We start from the raw sequence: 19,051 nt of genomic DNA on the forward strand, positions 1-19,051 counted from the left end.
CCTAATTGTCCATGTGTTAAAGTTTCTAGAACTATACATCAAAAAGAAAACAGCTAATTTTACTGTATAATACTTATAAAATATAATTTTGTATGGCGAAAAGACCCTTTTTAAAAAATAATGTTATCTTTTAACTTAAAACAAAAACAGAGAAGCCCCATTTTTATACCCATTAGATTAGCAAAAATCAACACACTTATCAAGACAAGATTTTGGGGAAAATCAATACGCTAGAAGGCTACTGGTGGAAGACTAAATTGGTAAGTCATTTAAAAAGAAAATTTTCCTATTAGAATATTAAATATACTTCACGGCCCAGTGATTATAATTTTTGTGTAAAAAACATTCATATACATATTCAACGAGGTTTTTACAGGAATCTTCATTCTGACATTTTTTGTAATCACAAAAAATTGTAAACATCCTAAAGTTCATCAGTAAAGGAACAGCCAAGAAAATATACCTATTCACTAGAATACAATACACCCTGTAAGAGGAATACAGCAAATCTATTTATTTATTTATTTATTTTTGGCATAGAAGGAGCCCCAAGACATATTTGTAAATGGGGAAACAAAAGCAAATTGCAAATCATTCCATACTGAATGTTACCATTTATATATTAAAAAGAATATTGCATAAGTACACACATATAAAAATGTAGTACAAAGTCTCTAAGACATACAGTGAATCAGGAACAGGACTTTCTGTGAGAATAGGTGGAATAGAAAACATCTAAAGAAACTGCTTTTTTTCTTTTTCTTTTTTTACACTGAAATGTTATTACTATATTACTTGTGTTTTAAAAATAAATAACCTTTGGCCAGGTATGGTGGCTCACACCTGTAATCCTAGCACTTTGGGAGGCCAAGGCGGGCTAATCGGGAGGCTGAGGTGGGAGAATCACTTGAACCCGGGAGGCGGAAGTTTGCAGTAATGGAGATCGCACCACTGCACTCCAGCCTGGGCGACAGAGTGAGACTCTGTCTTGGAAAAAAAAACAAAACAAAATAAAAAATAACTTTTAAGAGGGAACATACTTAATCAATGCTATAGACTGAATGTTTATGTCCCCTCTCAAATTCATCTGTTGAAACCTAATCCCCAATGTAATGGTATTTGGAGGTGAGGTTTTGGAAGGCAATTAGGTCTTGAAGTCAGAGACCTCATGAATGGGATTACTGCCCTTATAAAAGAGACCCCAGAGAGCTCCTTCGCCCCTTCCACCAAGTGAGAACACAGCAAAAAGAGGGATCCTGTGCATCACAGGTCCAGAAGCCTCCTTAGACCTGCTCAGTCTCCTGGCTATTAAGCACAGTGGGTGGCTGGGCCTATGGGCAGGCTGTAGGCTGAGGCAGAGTTCCCCAGCCGGGCCTGACCATCCGGCCTGGACATCCCTGACTAGCCACTACTGAAAGGCTGGTTCAAATCTCACCTCCTCCAACAAGCTCTCCATGAGTGCTTTTGCAACCAGGAAGCCCTTCAATATTTATGAAGTGAGTTTGGACTGCAGTTAATCCTTTCAAGTCCCGCAACTCATTCAGCCCTTCCATGTACACTCTGGCAATTACTTTCATAGACTCCTCTTCTTGTTTCCTTTCTACTCATTCTAGCTTGCTCAACTGGATTCTAAGCTCTGTCAGGACAAAGATCATTTCATACAAACATTTCATACATTGCATTTACTACAAATATGAAATGATCTTTTTCTCACCTGGCACAATGCTGAGTACACAGCAAGTGCTTAGTATGTAGGTAGCATCATATGCCAGCCCTTTAAAGTTAGCGCCACGCCCAAGTGCCTGTCTGGAGGTTAGGTCACAGAGCCTCAGTAGTCGCCTCTTGGCATCGATATCCAACCTCCTTGTCTGCTTACCCAGGCTCTGGCTCTGCCCTGAGGTTTTCGTTCTACCTCTGACCACTTCCTTATCTGTAATGAAGTCTCCATGAACCATCACACCTCGATTCTGTTGCCTCCCCACACACAATGCTGCTTCTTAGCTTGCAAATATTTTCTAGAACCTCACTGCTTCTTCAGTGTCCATCAGAAACCCTGGTTTCGCCCCTCACTGCCCAGTGAGACATCTCGGGCGGGTGAATGGAAGGAAAGATGACAGGTGGATACACACAGCACCTTGCTGCCCTCCACAGACCTCAGCGGATGTGTTGCTAGCAGTCTTTGCCACCTACTGTACCTCTGCCTTGCCCTTGCCTCTGCCTATTCATTTCCTGGTAAACCTCTAAAACCCATATCCAAGCCTATTTTATTTGACAATTTTCAACATACACTTACTGAATAGCTAATATGCCTAATAATGAGTTCCTAATAAGGAACTGCATTTTGTAATTCTTCCAACTCAGTATGACAATTCTCTTTTCTGAATCTCTGAAATACTGCTGGTCAACTTATCTTGTTATATTTGTCATAGTTTGCCTGGTCTTATCTATTTATGTATTTGCCTTTGCCACCAGTCCCTCATTAGACTGTAAGCGCTTATGGGTGACTTTTTATACATTGCTATCTCTCTTTATATTTCTGGCATCCCTCGAGGGCAGGGTTTTGTGGCTAGTAAGGCTCAGGTGGGTATTTCTGATTGACTCAATTCACTAAATTGAGTTAAATGGCGAGATAAATGGATGGATGAATGAAACTATTAATACACAGTTCTGCAAATCTCCCCACAGTGCCCATCCATGGTTCTTCACAGAATAGACCTTCAGTCAATGCTGTTGACAGACTGATTGATGTGTTTGAAAACGAAGAGTGATTCCTGGTGAGTCAGAGGTTTTCATTTACTCCATGTGTTTTGGCTTCAAACCCTAAAACAGTCATGCCCGATGTTTCAAAACCAGAACTGCAATCGTCTTCCTTCTACAGCCAGGTTGCCACAGAGATAGGGCCTAGAGAACAAATGCTTCTGAATGGATCGATCGAGGCATATCTGAAGATAGAAAGTTCCAAAGGCTTTCCTGGACTGCCTCTAGGACGGGCCCTATTATTAACCTCCTCTGTGAGGCTGAGCTGCTGTCTGGCCTTGCGCGACTGAAATGATTTTCTCCTGGACTCACGCCGTGGCTTTGTAGGCCACAACCACTGCCTAGAAGCCAAGTCAATCTGAGAAATAAGGGAGGCCCTAGTGGTTTGTGGTTTTAGAAGGCGTTTCCTTTGACATTAAGCCCGGGAAAGGACAAGCAAGCCACAGCAGGTTCAAGAGAAAGGGAGCAAAGCCTAGTTTGGGGTGACCAGAGGTGACTTCCCAGCCCCGTCCCTTCTAGCAACAAGACCCCCACAGAATCAAGTGCCTATAGGGGTCAGGGGGAGGGAATGCCCACGGACATATGTGCAGCTGACTGCAGGGGTGCCGCTGGTATTCAGAGAGAGTGTCAAGGAAAGGGCAGCTCAGGAGTCGTGAGCTGTGCACTGTGAAACAGCTGAGTGGGCACTGGGGTGGGAGGGGCAGGGATGGAGGGAGACACTGAGACTACAAATATGTAACTGAATGGAATTTAGTCTGTAGATACTTCCTGTGGAATTGTTTAAGTATGCCCTACTGTCCAGCACACTGACATGGGAGAAAGGGTCTTGCCAGTTCCAATTCACAAAAGAGGAGGCTGCAACTTGCGTTCTCAGGGATAAATGCCCCCGATAGCAGAAAGCCACTGGCCTCCACAACTGGGAAAATAAGCACATGCCTATAACAGTGTGATCTCAAGCGTGCTGCACAAACTTCAGAGCTTAAAAAAAAAGACATTACTTGTCCCCGAGCAGGGTGATGCGTAAAATTCCATTATTGCTTTTCCCTGAGGCTTAAATATTGGTGAAAGTACAAATACGTAGGGGGAACCCTTCAAATACTTCGTCATGTACACCTCAGTGTCTGGAACCTTTTTAGATCCTGTCCTATGGGCAGGTTTTCTGAGGGGAAGAGATGGAGGAGGTGAGAGAGTTGGGGAACTCCAGGTAACAAGAAGGAAGAGGCTTAGAGGGGCAGAGGAAGGGGCATAAACAGAGCTAACACACTGATCCCAAACAGGCTGTCCCTTCCACAGTTTTACCCAGGGCCAGCCCTTCAGATCCTCATCAGATTCACTCATTGCTGCACCATCCTTAAAAGAAATAGGGCATCACGTTCTCCGAACCAGCACCGGCTTCAGGGTGTGGCACCTGCGCAGTCACCTACGGCTTGTGTTCAGAAGGGCCCACACTTTAGTGCTCTGCAGTTGCTGTCTTAAAATACCTTATATTTTTGGAATAAAGGGCCCCACATTTTCACTTTGCATTAGGCCCTACAAATTATATAGCTGATCCTGCTCTTAACTATTCCCTAGCAAATCACAAAAGCCCTCTGAACAGAGGTCAGTCTAACCTCACAATTCTCTCTTCATCATACATGTTAGTTCCTTCAGTATATTTTTACACATCAGGGAATATTTGAAGAAATATCCTTAATTCCGAACACTTTAATTCACCTTCACCAACTAAGCCTCTTTTGAGGTGACTTAGGTATCATGTGATCTATCCTATTATTAGCACATGCCTAGCCATCCCCAACCCACTCGCCACCGACAAACTCCTGCTTTCCTTGCCCTTATATATATCTGTCTCTTAGCAGAAGAGAGGCACATGACCTCCTAGCCTCAAGAATACTTGGCACGGGTCCCTGTTTCTCAGCCGTATCTATTGTTCTAATCCAGAATGACACTGGCTTCTCCGCGTCTTTCTGACATTTCTGACTTTTAGTAGGCAATGCCATTAATCAATCGGCTGCATCTGTTTTGGAAAAATTAAATAGCTCAAGTCAAGGCAAACACAGTAAATAATCCTTCAACAATCCAGGAGAGTAGTGGGGGCAGAGACGGCAGGGTTTTGTCTCCTCATTATTTGAAATGCATTTAATCTGCTGCTGGATCCTCTGCACCTGGGCTAGGGTTACTTACTGGACACAGAAAGAAGAGATCAAAAGCTCTTTAAAAATGTGAGGCCCAAACCAGGGTATTAAGAGTGTAAGTGTGCTATTCAACACATGTGTTGTGGACAATGAGTTAGCCAATGGGAGGCTGTGAAGTGGCTCTTCCCTGTGGTTTAAAACTATAGAAATACACTTAATTCTTTAGTAAGTACGGCCTCCCTATGGAAAGGCAGTAATGGTACAGTGGTTAGGTATGGTGGAGTCAAACGAGCTGGATTCCAACCTTGACTTTTTCTTTTACTAACCGTTGACCTTGGGGAAATTACTTAACCATACTGTGTCTCCATTTCTTTACATGCAAACTAAAAATGTAACAACTATGTCAGGGTTATTGGGAGAATAAATGAATTAGTGTCTATGTGGTGAATCAAAGATGGCTCCAAATTCGTTGACATTCCTTCCATTGAGAGGTGGGATTTTATTCTCTCCTCCTCTTAATTCTGGGCTGGCCTGTTACAACTTTGGCTAGTAGAGTGGGGCAGAAGTGAAATTTGCCAGTTCTGGGCCCACCCTTGAAGAGAACTGGAAGTTTCTATCTTAGTCTCTTGGAGCCCTGAGCCAAGAACAATGATTTCCTCAGTAGAGAAGCCACATGGAGAGGCAGCGAGACTACAAGGGAAGTGGGGCACAACTGAACACAGGCCCTCCACCAAGGTACCAAGGTATGTGAGTCAAGCCACTTTGGATCCCAGAAACCAGCCCATCTACCAGCTGGAAAACACTGAGTGACCCCAATGTAAAGCTGAAGAAACACCCAGCAGAGCCCTGCCTAAATTTCTGACCCATAATATCGGGGAAATATAATAAAACTGTGGTTGTTTTAACATACAGAGTTTTAAAGTAGTTTGTTAAGCAGCCATACACAAATGCAACAACCTATACAGCACTATAGATGACAACCAAACAGAACATCAGGATAGGGACTGGAACACAGTAGGCAGTCAATGTTAGTTCTTCTACTTACTTAGCACTATACTCATATTGGTAATATTAGATGGATTAAATTTTCTGAACATTTAAAAAATTGGAAACTACATCTAAAAATTCACAACCCTAAGCTCATTGTGGTTAACTCCAAGTACTATTTACTTTTCCCTCTACTACTTCTATTCATGTAGTTCTCTCTTGTATTTCCTACCTCCATTCTATTTTTCAGATTCTTTCACCTGGTTGCCTTCCATTCATGCTTTATATCATTTTCTCAAATGTCAATGCATATATGGTTCACCTGGACATTTTGCAAAAAAGCAGATGCTGGGTCAATAGGTCTGGGACAGATCTAAAATATGCATTCCTAGCAAGCTCCCAGGTTATGCTGTTGTTATTGGCCTATAGGCCACACCTTGAGTAGCAAGCCTTTAGTCTCACCTCAGGTATTACCTCCTCCTGAGACCTTCCTAATCTCTACTCTCTCCAAGGCTGAATCAGTGAGATGCTGTTGCAGACTCTCTTGGCTACCTATCTAAAAGCCCACATTTATTTTCTTTAGTGCTGGCAAAGCTCCAGTTTTACTTTAAGGTCTCCTCTTGTCCCCAATGGCATGCATGGATTTTAATAGATGTAAATGCAATTCTTGGTGTTGTCCTTCCCTTTGCTGTTATTTTTTATAAGCAGCCAGGTAAGTTGATTAGAAATGTTTGGAGAAGTCTGCTGTGTAGAGTAGGCACTTCTAGAAAAGTTTTCTTCACTCTTAAAAAGAGATGCACATGAGAGATACAGGCCTTTATCTGTCCTTGGAATGTTAGTCTGTTGTTATGTGATCCCTGGAGCTACTGCAGCCTTCTTGTGATCACGAGAAGATCTGGATAACATTCTGAGCATTCTGAGTGAGGATGGTGGAGTGAAGATAAAAAGAACCTGGGTCTTTGTTGAGTCACTAATCAACTCTGAGCTTTCCTAAATTAGAGTTTCTTTCTATGGAAGATAATACATCTCTATTGTTTAAGCCATCTTTACTCAAGTTTTCTGTGACTAGTGACCAAGAACATACTATTGTAGATTTATATGTCCTTGCTCTCTTCTACTCAAGCCATGTGTGTCTCACGATCACTGCACTCCCCACATTATTCTGTGATTACACATCTACCTCCTCTGGTCAGGTACCTCTCGACGTTTATTTTTTGTATCCCTCCAACCTGGTATATAGCAAGTGACACAAACTTTTATGAACTAAAGTCAACTCACCATAAGGGTTTTCAATTACAGAAAAATTAAATTTTGGGCCACTTCAGCCCTTTTCTCCTGCCAAGGTTTAAACTTGAAGAACTGCCTCTTGATACTTTGCATTCCTTGACCTTATCACCCACTAACATCAGTAGTCCTGGAATACCATCTCATTCTGATATTAACCCAAATGAAATATCATTAAGAAGGTTGCAGAAAGGCCACATGACTCATTCCAAGGCTGAATAAAAATAATAATAATCATTCTAGTGATTATAGTAATGCCTTGCCTTTGCATAATAATGGTTACCATTCACTGCACCCACAGTATCCTAAACACCTCTCTACATGCATAACGCCCAACTTATAGGAATACATAACTTCCTAAAAGTCACAGGGTCAGTAAGTAATGAAGTCAGGATTTCAACCCAGGTGTCTGACCCCTGAGCCTGAGAGCTTCCCATTTTGCTCCCTGAAAATCCCCTCCTGAGCACTCCATACTTGCCAAAGTGCTTTTATGCACGTGATCTCATTCGGTGTTCTCAAAGGAGTTGTGGGTATGATCGGGCACATTGTTTTGATATTATTCATGCTGCTAACTAAATATAAGTTACACTGGGATCATTGTAGAGCTTTTTTTTTTCCCTATCCTCCAGTTTATTGTTTTTTACAATCCATTCCAAATAAAGAAACACTTTGGAAGGGAAAATAACCTCATGTAACAACTTGGGGAAATCTTTTAAGTGCTAAAGAAAAAAAAATTAAGTTGGCCCAGTTTTTCACAGTGGCATGTTGATGAAATGTCATAAATGAATTGTGGGATGAATGAATGAAATACATCAAAGTGGAAAAATAAATCACAAGGAAGAACCAATTCCCCAAAGAAATAAGGCTGCAGATAGCAATTCCCTAATTTTCAATCCCTCTCACATTTTTCATTCCGAGAAGACCCCTCTGTCTAAATCTCTTTGATGGAGACATAGAGCTAGAGCAATAAGAAAAATCTCATTCTTTAGAGCATCTCTTTCCTTCCATCCTTGGCTTTAGGATAGTGAAATGCCTTTGTTCTCGTGAACCAAGTGGTCAGCACCATCAACAGCCACTCAACAGGTCCCTCAGAAGTGAGGATGGTGCAGGTACCAACAATGCCTGTGGGTCCCTACTGAGGGACATACTTTCATCTGTCACAAGAGCATGTGAGTCTTCTACTCAACATTCTCCTTAAAAATAAAAGCCTCTTTCATGGATTATCTAAAGCATTTATGCTTTCATAACCCACTCATAATAAGCTTCCAATGTTTAACTATCTGATGGGTAAATGGCTTGTGTCCCCAATACAGCAGCACATAGATAGCACGATTCTAAGCTGGAGAAGGCCCTTAGTACGTTTCAAATTAACAGAATAAGGCCAGGTTGATGTCCCTCCTTCTATCTCCACATCCAGGTCAATGCCTCACATGGCCTCTCCTATCCCTGGTGTCAGTTACATACATTTGGCTAAAGCAAACACAATTGACTTTAGTGGGGCCCATTTCTGGTGCCTGGCAGTGGGACCTGGCAGAATATGGTTGTCATCAGATGTGGTGACACCCCCCACCTGCCAGCACAGAAGGGAAATTATGCCAAGTAGCCACCATGTAGTGATCCCATGTGACACAGCCCTGGTTGACTGCCAGAAAGAGTGAACTTGACAGCAGCCTGTAATTTTGTCTTAGGAGATAGGGGCCAGGCTAAAGAAACAGAAATGCAGTAGTAAAATAACAAAAGTTATCCTAAGAATGTGTCAGACCTGTCATATTGACATGTGATAGGTGATTCACATGAGTTATTGTGCTGCGTCCCTTCTTACCAACGAGGACACTGAGCTCCACAGAGGTTAACAACGTCCCACAGCTCAAAACTGGCAGAGCAGGGATGTGAATGCAGGCCTTTCTGCCTCCAGAACCCATGGTCTCTTTATCATGCCCTGCTGCTGCTCACAGATCTGCCCTTCTGGGTCGAGTGCTCTCAATGCCCTGAGCCTCTGGAAGTTTATCTCAGTCCCATCAGATTTCCTACAGTAGCTTTCCTGCCACAGGTATCCCCTGCCCACCCTGGATACCTACCTCATGCTATGCTATGTATACCTGTTGTGTGTGCCATATACACCACTATGCTACCTAGCTCTGGATTTTATTATTTTTTAGAGACAGGGTCTCACTATGTTGCCAGGTTGGCCTCAAACTCCTGGGCTCAAGCAATCCTCTCACCTCAGCCTCCCAAGTAGCTAGGACTACAGGAACATACCACCATGCTCAGCTAGGCTCTGGATTTTAAATTCCTTAAGGACATTTATCAGTTGGGCATCAAGGGTCTCCAGCAACTGCTTTGACCTCCAGCCCAACACCTCTTTACTCCCTGTCATGTATTAGCAGTGCCCAGCACAGCAGTCTTCTCATCCTCTGGACTCCAGCTCCAGGCTCCTGCTGCCCTGCCCTGCCCTTAGACGGCCTCCCTCCTTCCCACCAATGCCTCTGCAAGAAGCGCCTGACCGGCTCAGCCCCCACAGACCTCCCCTTCCTGATCTGCAGCATTTACATTCTGCCCCACTTAGCGCAGCATTTGCTTACATTCTCTCATGTACTGTGCACTAATAGCTTCCTGTTTTTAATATCCTTTTTCTGATTTGAGTGTAAGCTCCTTAGAAGCTGGGGCCATGCCTTGCACTTTGCTTACACCACCTTCCCAATCATGCCCTTTCCCAAACTCCAGCCTATTGCTGTGAGGGAGGAGAAGGGACACACAGTACAAAAGGATTCATTCAAGCACCTGTCCCACAAGAGGCTTTGCCCACTTTGGGTGGAGAACTAGAGTTGGTCAACTGGCTGGCCTTCCTTTTAGAAATCATTTTCTCTACCTACCCCTCCCCTCGAACAGTCACTAAGGTGGCATGCTTTCCCCCAACCTCTGCCAGCCACCCCCTGTAGGGAATTGGTCTCTCAAGTCCCCATGGAGACTGGCAGAGCCTTCTCAAAGGGAAGCAGGCTGGATGCCTCCCCCTGGACTCGGTGTACATTCTCACAGGGACACATTCTGTCTTAGCAGCAGCTCAGCTGGCTTGCAAAGTCCCAGCCACTTCCTGCAGCAAGGCCCCCAGATGGCGCGTTCTGTGGAACACACGGTGATGGAGGGAGGCACCAGCTAGGGAGGAGGGCTGCCTGGGGGCCAAGCGCCACCAAATCATTCATCCTCCATCCTGGCCCTTCTGCAAGATGTCTTGCTCTTAACAGGCTTCCTGATGGCAAACGAAAGCTTCAGCCACATCCAGCCTGCAGAGCTGAAGGCATGTCGGGCAGAGGAGGTGGCTGTCTTCTTTCTCATCAAGCCTTCCTTCCTTCCTCTCTCAGGCTGAGTTGGAAAGCTCTTGAAAGGTAGCAGATTGCAGGCACTGAAGGCTGGTGTCTTCTGTTTATCCACATAACAAGGACATTGGCCAATGCAGAAGCCCCTGTACTGTTCCTTCCATGTGCTGCTGGCTCCAGAGCCCCTGAAGCAGCCCGCCTGGGCTGTCTAAACTGCAGCCTCTCCCCTTGACAGCCTCCCACACTTCCCCATACCCCTTCAGGGGAGCTGAAGGTGTGTTCTCTGTGGCAGTGTTTCTCAAATTGCATGGCTGTGACCTGTCAGTGCAACATAAAATCAATTTACCAGGTCACAAATAGCAATTGTTTTAACAAAATAGAATGGAATAGAAGTGTCAGTACATCACACATAGGAATGGTATGGTGTCATTAGGTTTTGGGGACACACACACAATGATATAAAATCTATTTCCAGCTGGGTATGGTGACTTATGCCTGTAATTCCAACACTTTGGGAGGTCAAAGCAGGAGGATCATTTGAGGCTAGGAGATCAAGACCAGCCCGGGCAACATCATAAGACCTCTGTCTCAATTAATTAAAATAAAATAAATAAATAATAAAACAAAATGCATCTCCTCCTGTGGCTCACAATCCTGCAGGTTTGCATGCTCCTCTTCCACAGGCTGAAAGGGCCCAGTCTTGCCCCTGACTCAGGTTCTACCGTGGCAAACTTCTAGGACAGTGTGGGACACTTCTTCCAAGCTGACCAGCTCTCTCCAATTGCCATCATTCAAAAGGAAACAGCTGCTAAGAGCAAGACACAAGGACAAGGACACAGGAAACCAAGAAATAAAGAAGTGATTTCTGCCCTCCAGGAGTTTGGGAATTGGGAATAATGCTGAGATGAGGCAGACCAACTGGAACAAGATATACAAAACTTCAGATAAGACGATAGAGGAGGATGTTAATTTCTACTGCCAAAGAGACCCTCGGAGTTCTGGTTTTGAGCAAAAACAGTAAAGGTGCTTTGCAACAGAGTCAGGCACTGCTATCGAAGTTGTAGCTCTCAGAATTAGGGATGAACTGTTAACTTGTTCCCTTAAGCTGGGTTATTGGTCTTCTGGACTCACCCTCTGTAGAAGCCATAGTGGTGCACAGGACTCTCAAAATTTCTTGCCCTGGGGGCACCTTTCCTGGTCTAGGTCGCCTCACATCCATGTAATTCCTAGAAAAACTAGAATAGGGATCCCAAGGACTAGATGTTACCTCTAGGACTGTTGTTATTTTGCTGCGTGACTTTGGGTGAGCCACTGCACCTCTCTAGGAGGCAGGATCTTCAGCTACTATTGCAGCTGTGGATAAAAGTGGCTGTACCTAGTCAGTGGCTTTGTGACTTGGTGAACTTGTCTGGTGACAGACACATGTCCAAAAATAGTAACGATCAAACAGACCGTCACTGGTCATCTTTCACATCAGAGGGGAAGATCTTTCCTCCAGCCCCAATAAAAGCCCAGGCTCTGCTGTCCTTTATTCCTTGCAGTTGTGAAAAAATGCCTGTTGTCATCTGGTGAAATATGAAAGCTTATGGAGCACAGCGAACTTGAGTAAGTGAACCAGCTGCACTAACCTTAGGGTGGTTTTCCTGGTACATGTAAGAATAGTCCCACCTGGGCAATTGAGGTGGGAGTCTCCTGTCTGGGCCCAGTCTACTCACCCTTTGCCCTGCTTTGCCCAGACTGTGCGACTTCAGCACAGGGACACTGAAACACTGTGGTCACATGTGCAACAAGCTCATAGTTACTCCTCAAGCCTTTGTTTGCAAGTAGAGTCATCTGCCTTTAAGTTCACCATTAGAGGATCTTAAGAAAGGGGAGGATAATAGATGCATTTTTACTGTAAGACTGGACACTGCCAATTATGGTACCAGTTCTAAGGCCAGTGATAGTATTTCATAAAGTAGACAAGAGGCTAGAGTCTGATGTCTACCACAGTCCCTTTCTGGGCCTTAAAAAGATTTTTTAAATATTTTGCCTCAACGTGTCTTAAGTGTTAACTGGAGCTGGCACACTGCTCCAGGAAACCTTACTCTAGTCCAAATCTAATCCACACGAGGAGGTAGGTCGTGACTGGTGCTTTCTTTTCATAGTGGACAGCAGAAACGACAAAGATTAACCGATAGCAGGAGTGATCTGGTGGTGGAGGGTCCAGTACAAGTGATGCTGGTGCAATTTTGGGACAGAGAAAATTATCTCAAAAGTTATTCCACTCAGGCGCCATTGATTCCTCTTACTCACAAGGCCAACTTTGTTCATTTCCTTCCTTCATCATAATGACTGGTCCAGTGAAAATGTACTGATATCTTAATGAATTCTACACAGCAAATGTTTTCTTGGGTGGTTGGGGAGAGGGAGTTGGGAGAGAGTCAGTTACAACTGCTGATGACATGGGCAATCAATGCAATGCCCGTAGACATAAAAGCGATGAGAGTCACCATCCCAAGGAAAAGAAGTGTTGATTTCCTCAATTCTCATCACACTGGGCTCTGTTTGGAAAATGGTATTAAAAAGGCAGAAAATACATTTTCTTTTTATTCTCTGAAGGAGAAGGTAAAGGTTACAAGAAGAGCAAGTGGATAAAGATATATACACCTTCTCTTGCCGAGGCAAATATACTTCATGATGTATGTTAGAAAGAAAGGAGCCCCCAGAGTTCTCATTAAAACCCAAGTGGTTATTTTAATATGAAGTCTCAGGGTAAAAGCTATGCCTGAATCCAAAAGAACTTTGGATTTATACTGAGACTATAATTAATTGGAGAGAAATGGACTACATTTTGCCAAAATAAGATTCAAACAGTATTGACTCAAAATCTGTCTTTACACATGTGAGACACTTGACAGCTGTTGCAACAACTTTACGTACATTTTCTCAATTACCTTTTATATAATCTCATAAACCATGGAGGGTAGCCATTACTCTCTCCACTTTACTGAAGAGGAAAGTGAACTGAATAGTGGAAGGACCCCCAGCCACTGAGGCTTTACTTGGGCCTTCTATTTCAGGCTCTAGGCACTTACCCCTATGTCATATGGTCTCAAAATTTCTAAAATCCTTTAATTCACAAAATTCATGTTGAAACTAAATTGTGACCTGAGTAATTAATCGTGGAAAGGTGTGATGCAGGGATTCTAATTGAACTCTGCAGACTTTCCAACATGTTCCTAGTGCTGCTGATGCGTCTGGCTGAGGGGCCACATCTGAGAGCTGCTGACCTAGGGATTTTCTCACTCAGCTTAGAGCACCTTAAGGACAGAAGCTGTGTCTTCCCTCCTCCTCTGTATCTGACTGTGGCCTGGTCTATCCATCTGGCTTCTGCAAAAATTCATCACAGGCTTATTACCTCATCTCTCAGCCCCTCTGTTGCTGAGGTTTCTCCAGAAAGGAGACTCTACTATAAATGCCATTGGCCACCTTCTCTCCCACCTATTTCACACCTCATAATAGTGATGACATTTCACCATTATCAGTGAGATTCCAGTTTAATGGCTCCAATTATAAATTCTTGCCTTTTGCAGTGTATTCTGAGAATCATCCAAGACTTGAGGACAGAAATGAGGACTATAAGCTTAGGTCACAGGAGCAATTTTGCCAAGGAGCTTCATGAGCTAAATATAAGACACAAAATGCACATTAGCACACCCAAGGCTCTGAGAAGTCCTGTGGCATGTACCAAGTTTTACTTTGTTTTACATAGCTCTTCCCAACTTGACATGGCTACGTAAGATCCCTCCTCTTTCCTGGATAACACCTATTGTCATGTCATGGAATAAGAGCATTAGGAGAAGCACACGTTAGGAAATACTCCATTGCAGAGTTAGTTGACAAGTCCTAGGGAGTGGGCTGGATAATTCCTGTTTCAGGTTTACTTCTTATCCACCCCTCCCCAACAAACACATGTGTGGAGGGTACCCTGTAAAAACAGCAGCAGGGGTGAGCAGACCAAAACGTGTTTCATGGGGGCAGCTAGCTCCCAAGAAGATGGAAGAAATTTATCTCAAATCTATCAAGCAGATGGGTTATTCCTGCTCTCCTAGAAAAGAATTCCAGTCTCTAGAGAAGAGACAGAGAGGCCAGAAGCATTACAAAATGTTGTTCCCTCCACATAAAATAAAATAAGGTGGGAAAGAATTATTCCCTCTGGCCCCACTACCAACAAAACTGAGGAAGAATAGAAGAGACAGAAGACCAGCCCCCAAAAAGCTTGCAATATTGTTGGGAAGCATGGCTTAGATTCACACATGATGCAATGAGTATAAGACATTATACAAGCATTTATGGTGTAACCCCACATAGGCAACCCCCTCAAAAATTATCAGAAATAGGAAATGCTTCACACATTTGGATGTCACTTGAGTCTATGTATCCAGCAGATGGACTCAAGAACCGGAAAGGGTCTTCATTGTTCCTGCGAGCAAATGCAGTTGACTCCAATTGACTTGATCAGTTGAATCCTTGCAAAAACAAATATGTCCCACTGGAGCAAACTGACCCTCAGAGAATGATGTTTTCCTACTTGAATTGCTCACATGTATAGTCAGCCGACATATGTAATGTATTGTTTTCCTGCCATCCAGGATGAGGGCAGCCCCTTAAACAATTACTGCCCTGGGAAGCATGTTCCAGACTATAATCAGCTTCCAGGATAGGAATAAACTTCAAGGTCACAAGCCAAATTATATTTTCCTGAGGGAGAAGGGCTGAATCATTATATAGGAAGCCCTAAGATGGCCAGGGGTCAGGAAACGAGTCGCCTGTGCTTCCTCTGTGGAGGCAGATCTCGTGTCCCTGATGGTCGAGGTTTCCGCCAAATCTCCTCCTCACTCTTGTGAACAGACGACTCGTTTCCCTGGTTTCCCTCTGGGGACTCTTCCATGTCTCAGTGCTATCAGGCAAAGCAATAGTTCTTGACCAAACAGGGATGGGGCATCCTCAGCTCCTCATCCATCATTTATCAGTTTCCACCACTAGTCTGCCATCACTTCTCCTTTCTTCAGGCCTTCGAATGCACATTTGGAATGGCTTCCAATAAGTAGACAAAGGATGTGAAGAGCTGGTGCATGAAATAGAAAACAAACTGGCTCAGGAACATACGGAACCAGGTGCAACCTCACTGTGACTTCACAGTAAAATGCCATTTTTTGCTTATCATGTGAACAATGAAACAATATTAAAATGCTCAGTGTAAACAAAGGCATGGTTTAAGACAAGGTATGGCTGATGAGAATGTAAAACCACACTGGAAGACACTTTACAAAATCTGACTGAAAGTACTCATGCACATATATTCTCAACTTAGAAATATGTTTACAATATCACTGGTTTTAACAGAAAATTATAAAATAACATACAGAGCAATCTCATGGAAAGGGTAGAAAAGCATCTGGAAGGTTTTACTCTCAAATTTTATTTTGGGTTTTCTTTGGATCTATATCACCCCTAGACATGGATCCATCCCTGTAATTTATTAGGTTGGTGCAAAAGTAATGGCGGGTTTTTGCCATTACTTTCGATGGCAAAACCCACAATGACTTTTGCACCAACCTATAGATGGCTTCACTCTGACCCTGCTCCAACCTGCTTCTCTCCACAGGGCAAGGGCTTTGCAAGGCCAAAGGGATAAACCCACCCGATGCCCTAGCCCATTTTCCTCCTAGTGCACACTGTAACCCCCAGCACCTGGAATTCCGTGGAATTCAAAGCACTGTTAAGCCAGTTCCAGGGATGCACAAGCCTCTTTCCAGCCACCTCTTCCTGAGGGTGATTGTGTTGCTGGTGTGCATGCCCCAACTCAACAGGTAGCCAAGAAGGGGTTGTTTGCAGGGGTGTGGACAAAGCTGGCACGTGGGACTGAGTGTCAACACATGCAACACAAACCTCTCATGTTGGACATGGGGACAAAGACTTAGGAGACAAGAGATGAGAAAGGAGGTGGCCAAGGCCAGAGGTCAGGTCTCCACATCCCACTGCGTTCTTTCAAGGACCTTCAAGGAGTCTGATCTTCATTTGAACCTGAAATTCTAGACTATTACAAAGGTAAGAATAGAAAGTATTTCATTTAAAAATCTGTTTGTAGGATTTAGAACTCCTAGATATTTCTATGTGGTAGATGCACCTTTACTTATACTCCTGCCTCAGATCATGACAATGTTAGGAACGGACCTGCTTTGGATAGTAGAATTAAGGATGATTTTAATTCTCCTCCTCCATTTCAATTTCTTCTCTGTGTTCTTATTTTTCTACTATACACTAAAAAATTGACATTCTGTATTTTAGTAATCCCACATTCATTAGTTTAGTGTAAAAAAATTATAAATGTTGACAAATATTTGTACACCTAAAAATGAAAATAACCTAAATGCTAAACAACCAAGAAATAGTCAAATGAATGATACATCTATGTCGTATGTGGATAAACATATTTAAATTCTATTAATGAACCCGTTTTACATTAATGAAGAAATTTAGTGAAACATGCTTAATACAACATTAATTGGAAAGCAAGTTACAAAATTATATAGTATGACTGTTCTATAAAAATATAATACATATACAAATGCACATATTAAAAAGATGGAAAATCACAAAAGTAGTAACTGGTGATTTATGCCTGGTGAAATTTTGGATAAAAACTTTTTTTCCTTTATGTTTTTGTTTTTTTTTTTTTTCCTACAATGATCAGGAATTAACTTTTATAATCAGGAACTTGCTTAAAAATCTCAATATGTCTGTCATTTGTCCAGGTTTATGTTTCCACGAGGAAGCGATAGCCTAGTAACCTTTGACGTCATCCTCACACAACCCTCCAGCCTTTTGCCACTGTGGAATCCTGCTTTCCAAGCACTATTTCCCTTAGAACCTTCTGACACTTGGGTTCCCTAGTGCAGCCCTGGAGGCCTCATCCTAACTGTGAAGCTGCCTCTTTAGAGGGCCACCAGGAATGTGCTTCTACAGGGGAGCAACATGGGTGCTTTTAAAAGAGCCAAGCAGACCCACCTGCCTTCCCCCTTCTGGGACCTGGCCCCACAGCAGGTGCAAATATGGCCCTCTGTGAGCTGTGGAATCCCGGGCCACCATCACCACCTCCCTCCCCACCTCCCTCCCCACGTCCCTTCCCAGGCTTCACCAGGCAGGTACTTTATCTCTTGCTTCCTGGCAGAGGCTCTGATCAATTACTTCACCCAAACACTTACCCTCTAAGAGTCTTCATTTTTAACAGGGAGTTGACAAACTTAGCCCAGGGAAGGAATCTCCAAAGGCAACATGTCCTGCATGTGACTTCTGAATCCGGAAGACATTTGGGGACTGAATCAGGATGCGAATCAAACCATGTTAACAGCCACAGGGTTCTCCTGTCAGCAAAGCCCACCACGATCCATGGAGGGAGAACTGAGAAGAGCCCCTCTAAGTATTAGAAAACTAAAACTAGAAGAAAAGTCAGGCAAGTCCAGCCAGATACCTTACTCTAACTAGAAATAAAATCTGCAAATTCAGATGAGAACTTCTGTGAGTTCCCAATCCCCAACATGCACTCAATACTTCTGAAAGTTGAGAGAAGGAAACAAAGCTACCTGTTTAGTGTGTGTGTGTGTGTGTGTGTATAATTGCAATTGTCATTGTTTTAAAAACACTGCCAAGTAACAGGCTAGCATCTTAAATGTTTTCCCCTGGCACGTGCTCCCTCTGGCCTTCTTTCTCCCACATAATACACAGAGACTTCGTGCAGAGTGGTAGGGAAGGCCTTTATTGGTTTTCATATTCTCCAACTTTAAGGAGGAAGGCTGGAAGTCATGAGATAGTTGGGAGTTAATAGTAAATGCTGGGATACAGACCACTAGAGACACCTCTCTTCCAGTGAAACCATGTGACTTAACCATTCTGAGACTTCATTTCCTCCTCTGTAAAAGAGGGAAAATTACACAAGATATCCAAATCCTTTATTACTCTAAGACTATATTGTTCTGTGGGCTTATATCCCATTTCTTTTCTTTCTAAAATCTGTGGATGATTTTCCAATTTGTAATAATATTGCCACACCCTGACACTCTTACTGAAATTGTACTTATTTCTGGTTTGGCCAGTTCAGCACCTAATATTATGCTTGTTTCTTCTGAGTTAGTTTTGTCTTCCCAATAAATTCCTTGAGAGAAGTTGCAGAGGAGAGCATGCCTCATTCTTCCTGAAAACATTGCTGAGCACGTAAGACATACTCAGGAAGTGGGAATACTAGCTAGGCTGAGTGGATGTCCCGGCATCACAGCATGGATGAAACCTAAGCTTTGTAAACAAGCAAACCCAGGTGGATCCTGGCCTCAGTTTCCTCATCTGTAAATGGAGATGATCATACTCTCATTATTGCTTACCGAGTTTTAAATGAGATTATACACAAGGTGTCTATCACAATGCCTGGTACAGAACAAGGACTCAGTAATATCAGTTCTTATCCTTTATCATTATTACGATAATATCTGTTCTCTCCTGGAAGTACAGAATTTAAAACCTTGATCCCCACAATGAGGA

The 19,051-nt window shown here is 43.2% G+C and overlaps 1 long non-coding RNA gene across 1 annotated transcript; it reads right to left on the reverse strand.

Annotated features, from left to right (window-relative positions):
- Window positions 1–13,212: 13,212 nt before the first annotated feature.
- LOC115899226 lies at window positions 13,213–17,818 on the reverse strand. Its single transcript, XR_004058934.1, has 3 exons — window positions 17,725–17,818; window positions 16,409–16,556; window positions 13,213–15,584 (listed from the first exon to the last, which is right to left on the reverse strand). It is a non-coding gene; the product is annotated as an uncharacterized LOC115899226 (long non-coding RNA).
- Between the last annotated feature and the right edge of the window lie 1,233 nt (window positions 17,819–19,051).

This window comes from Rhinopithecus roxellana, chromosome 8 (genome assembly GCF_007565055.1).
Source record: "Rhinopithecus roxellana isolate Shanxi Qingling chromosome 8, ASM756505v1, whole genome shotgun sequence".
Taxonomy (NCBI): Eukaryota; Metazoa; Chordata; class Mammalia; order Primates; family Cercopithecidae; genus Rhinopithecus; species Rhinopithecus roxellana.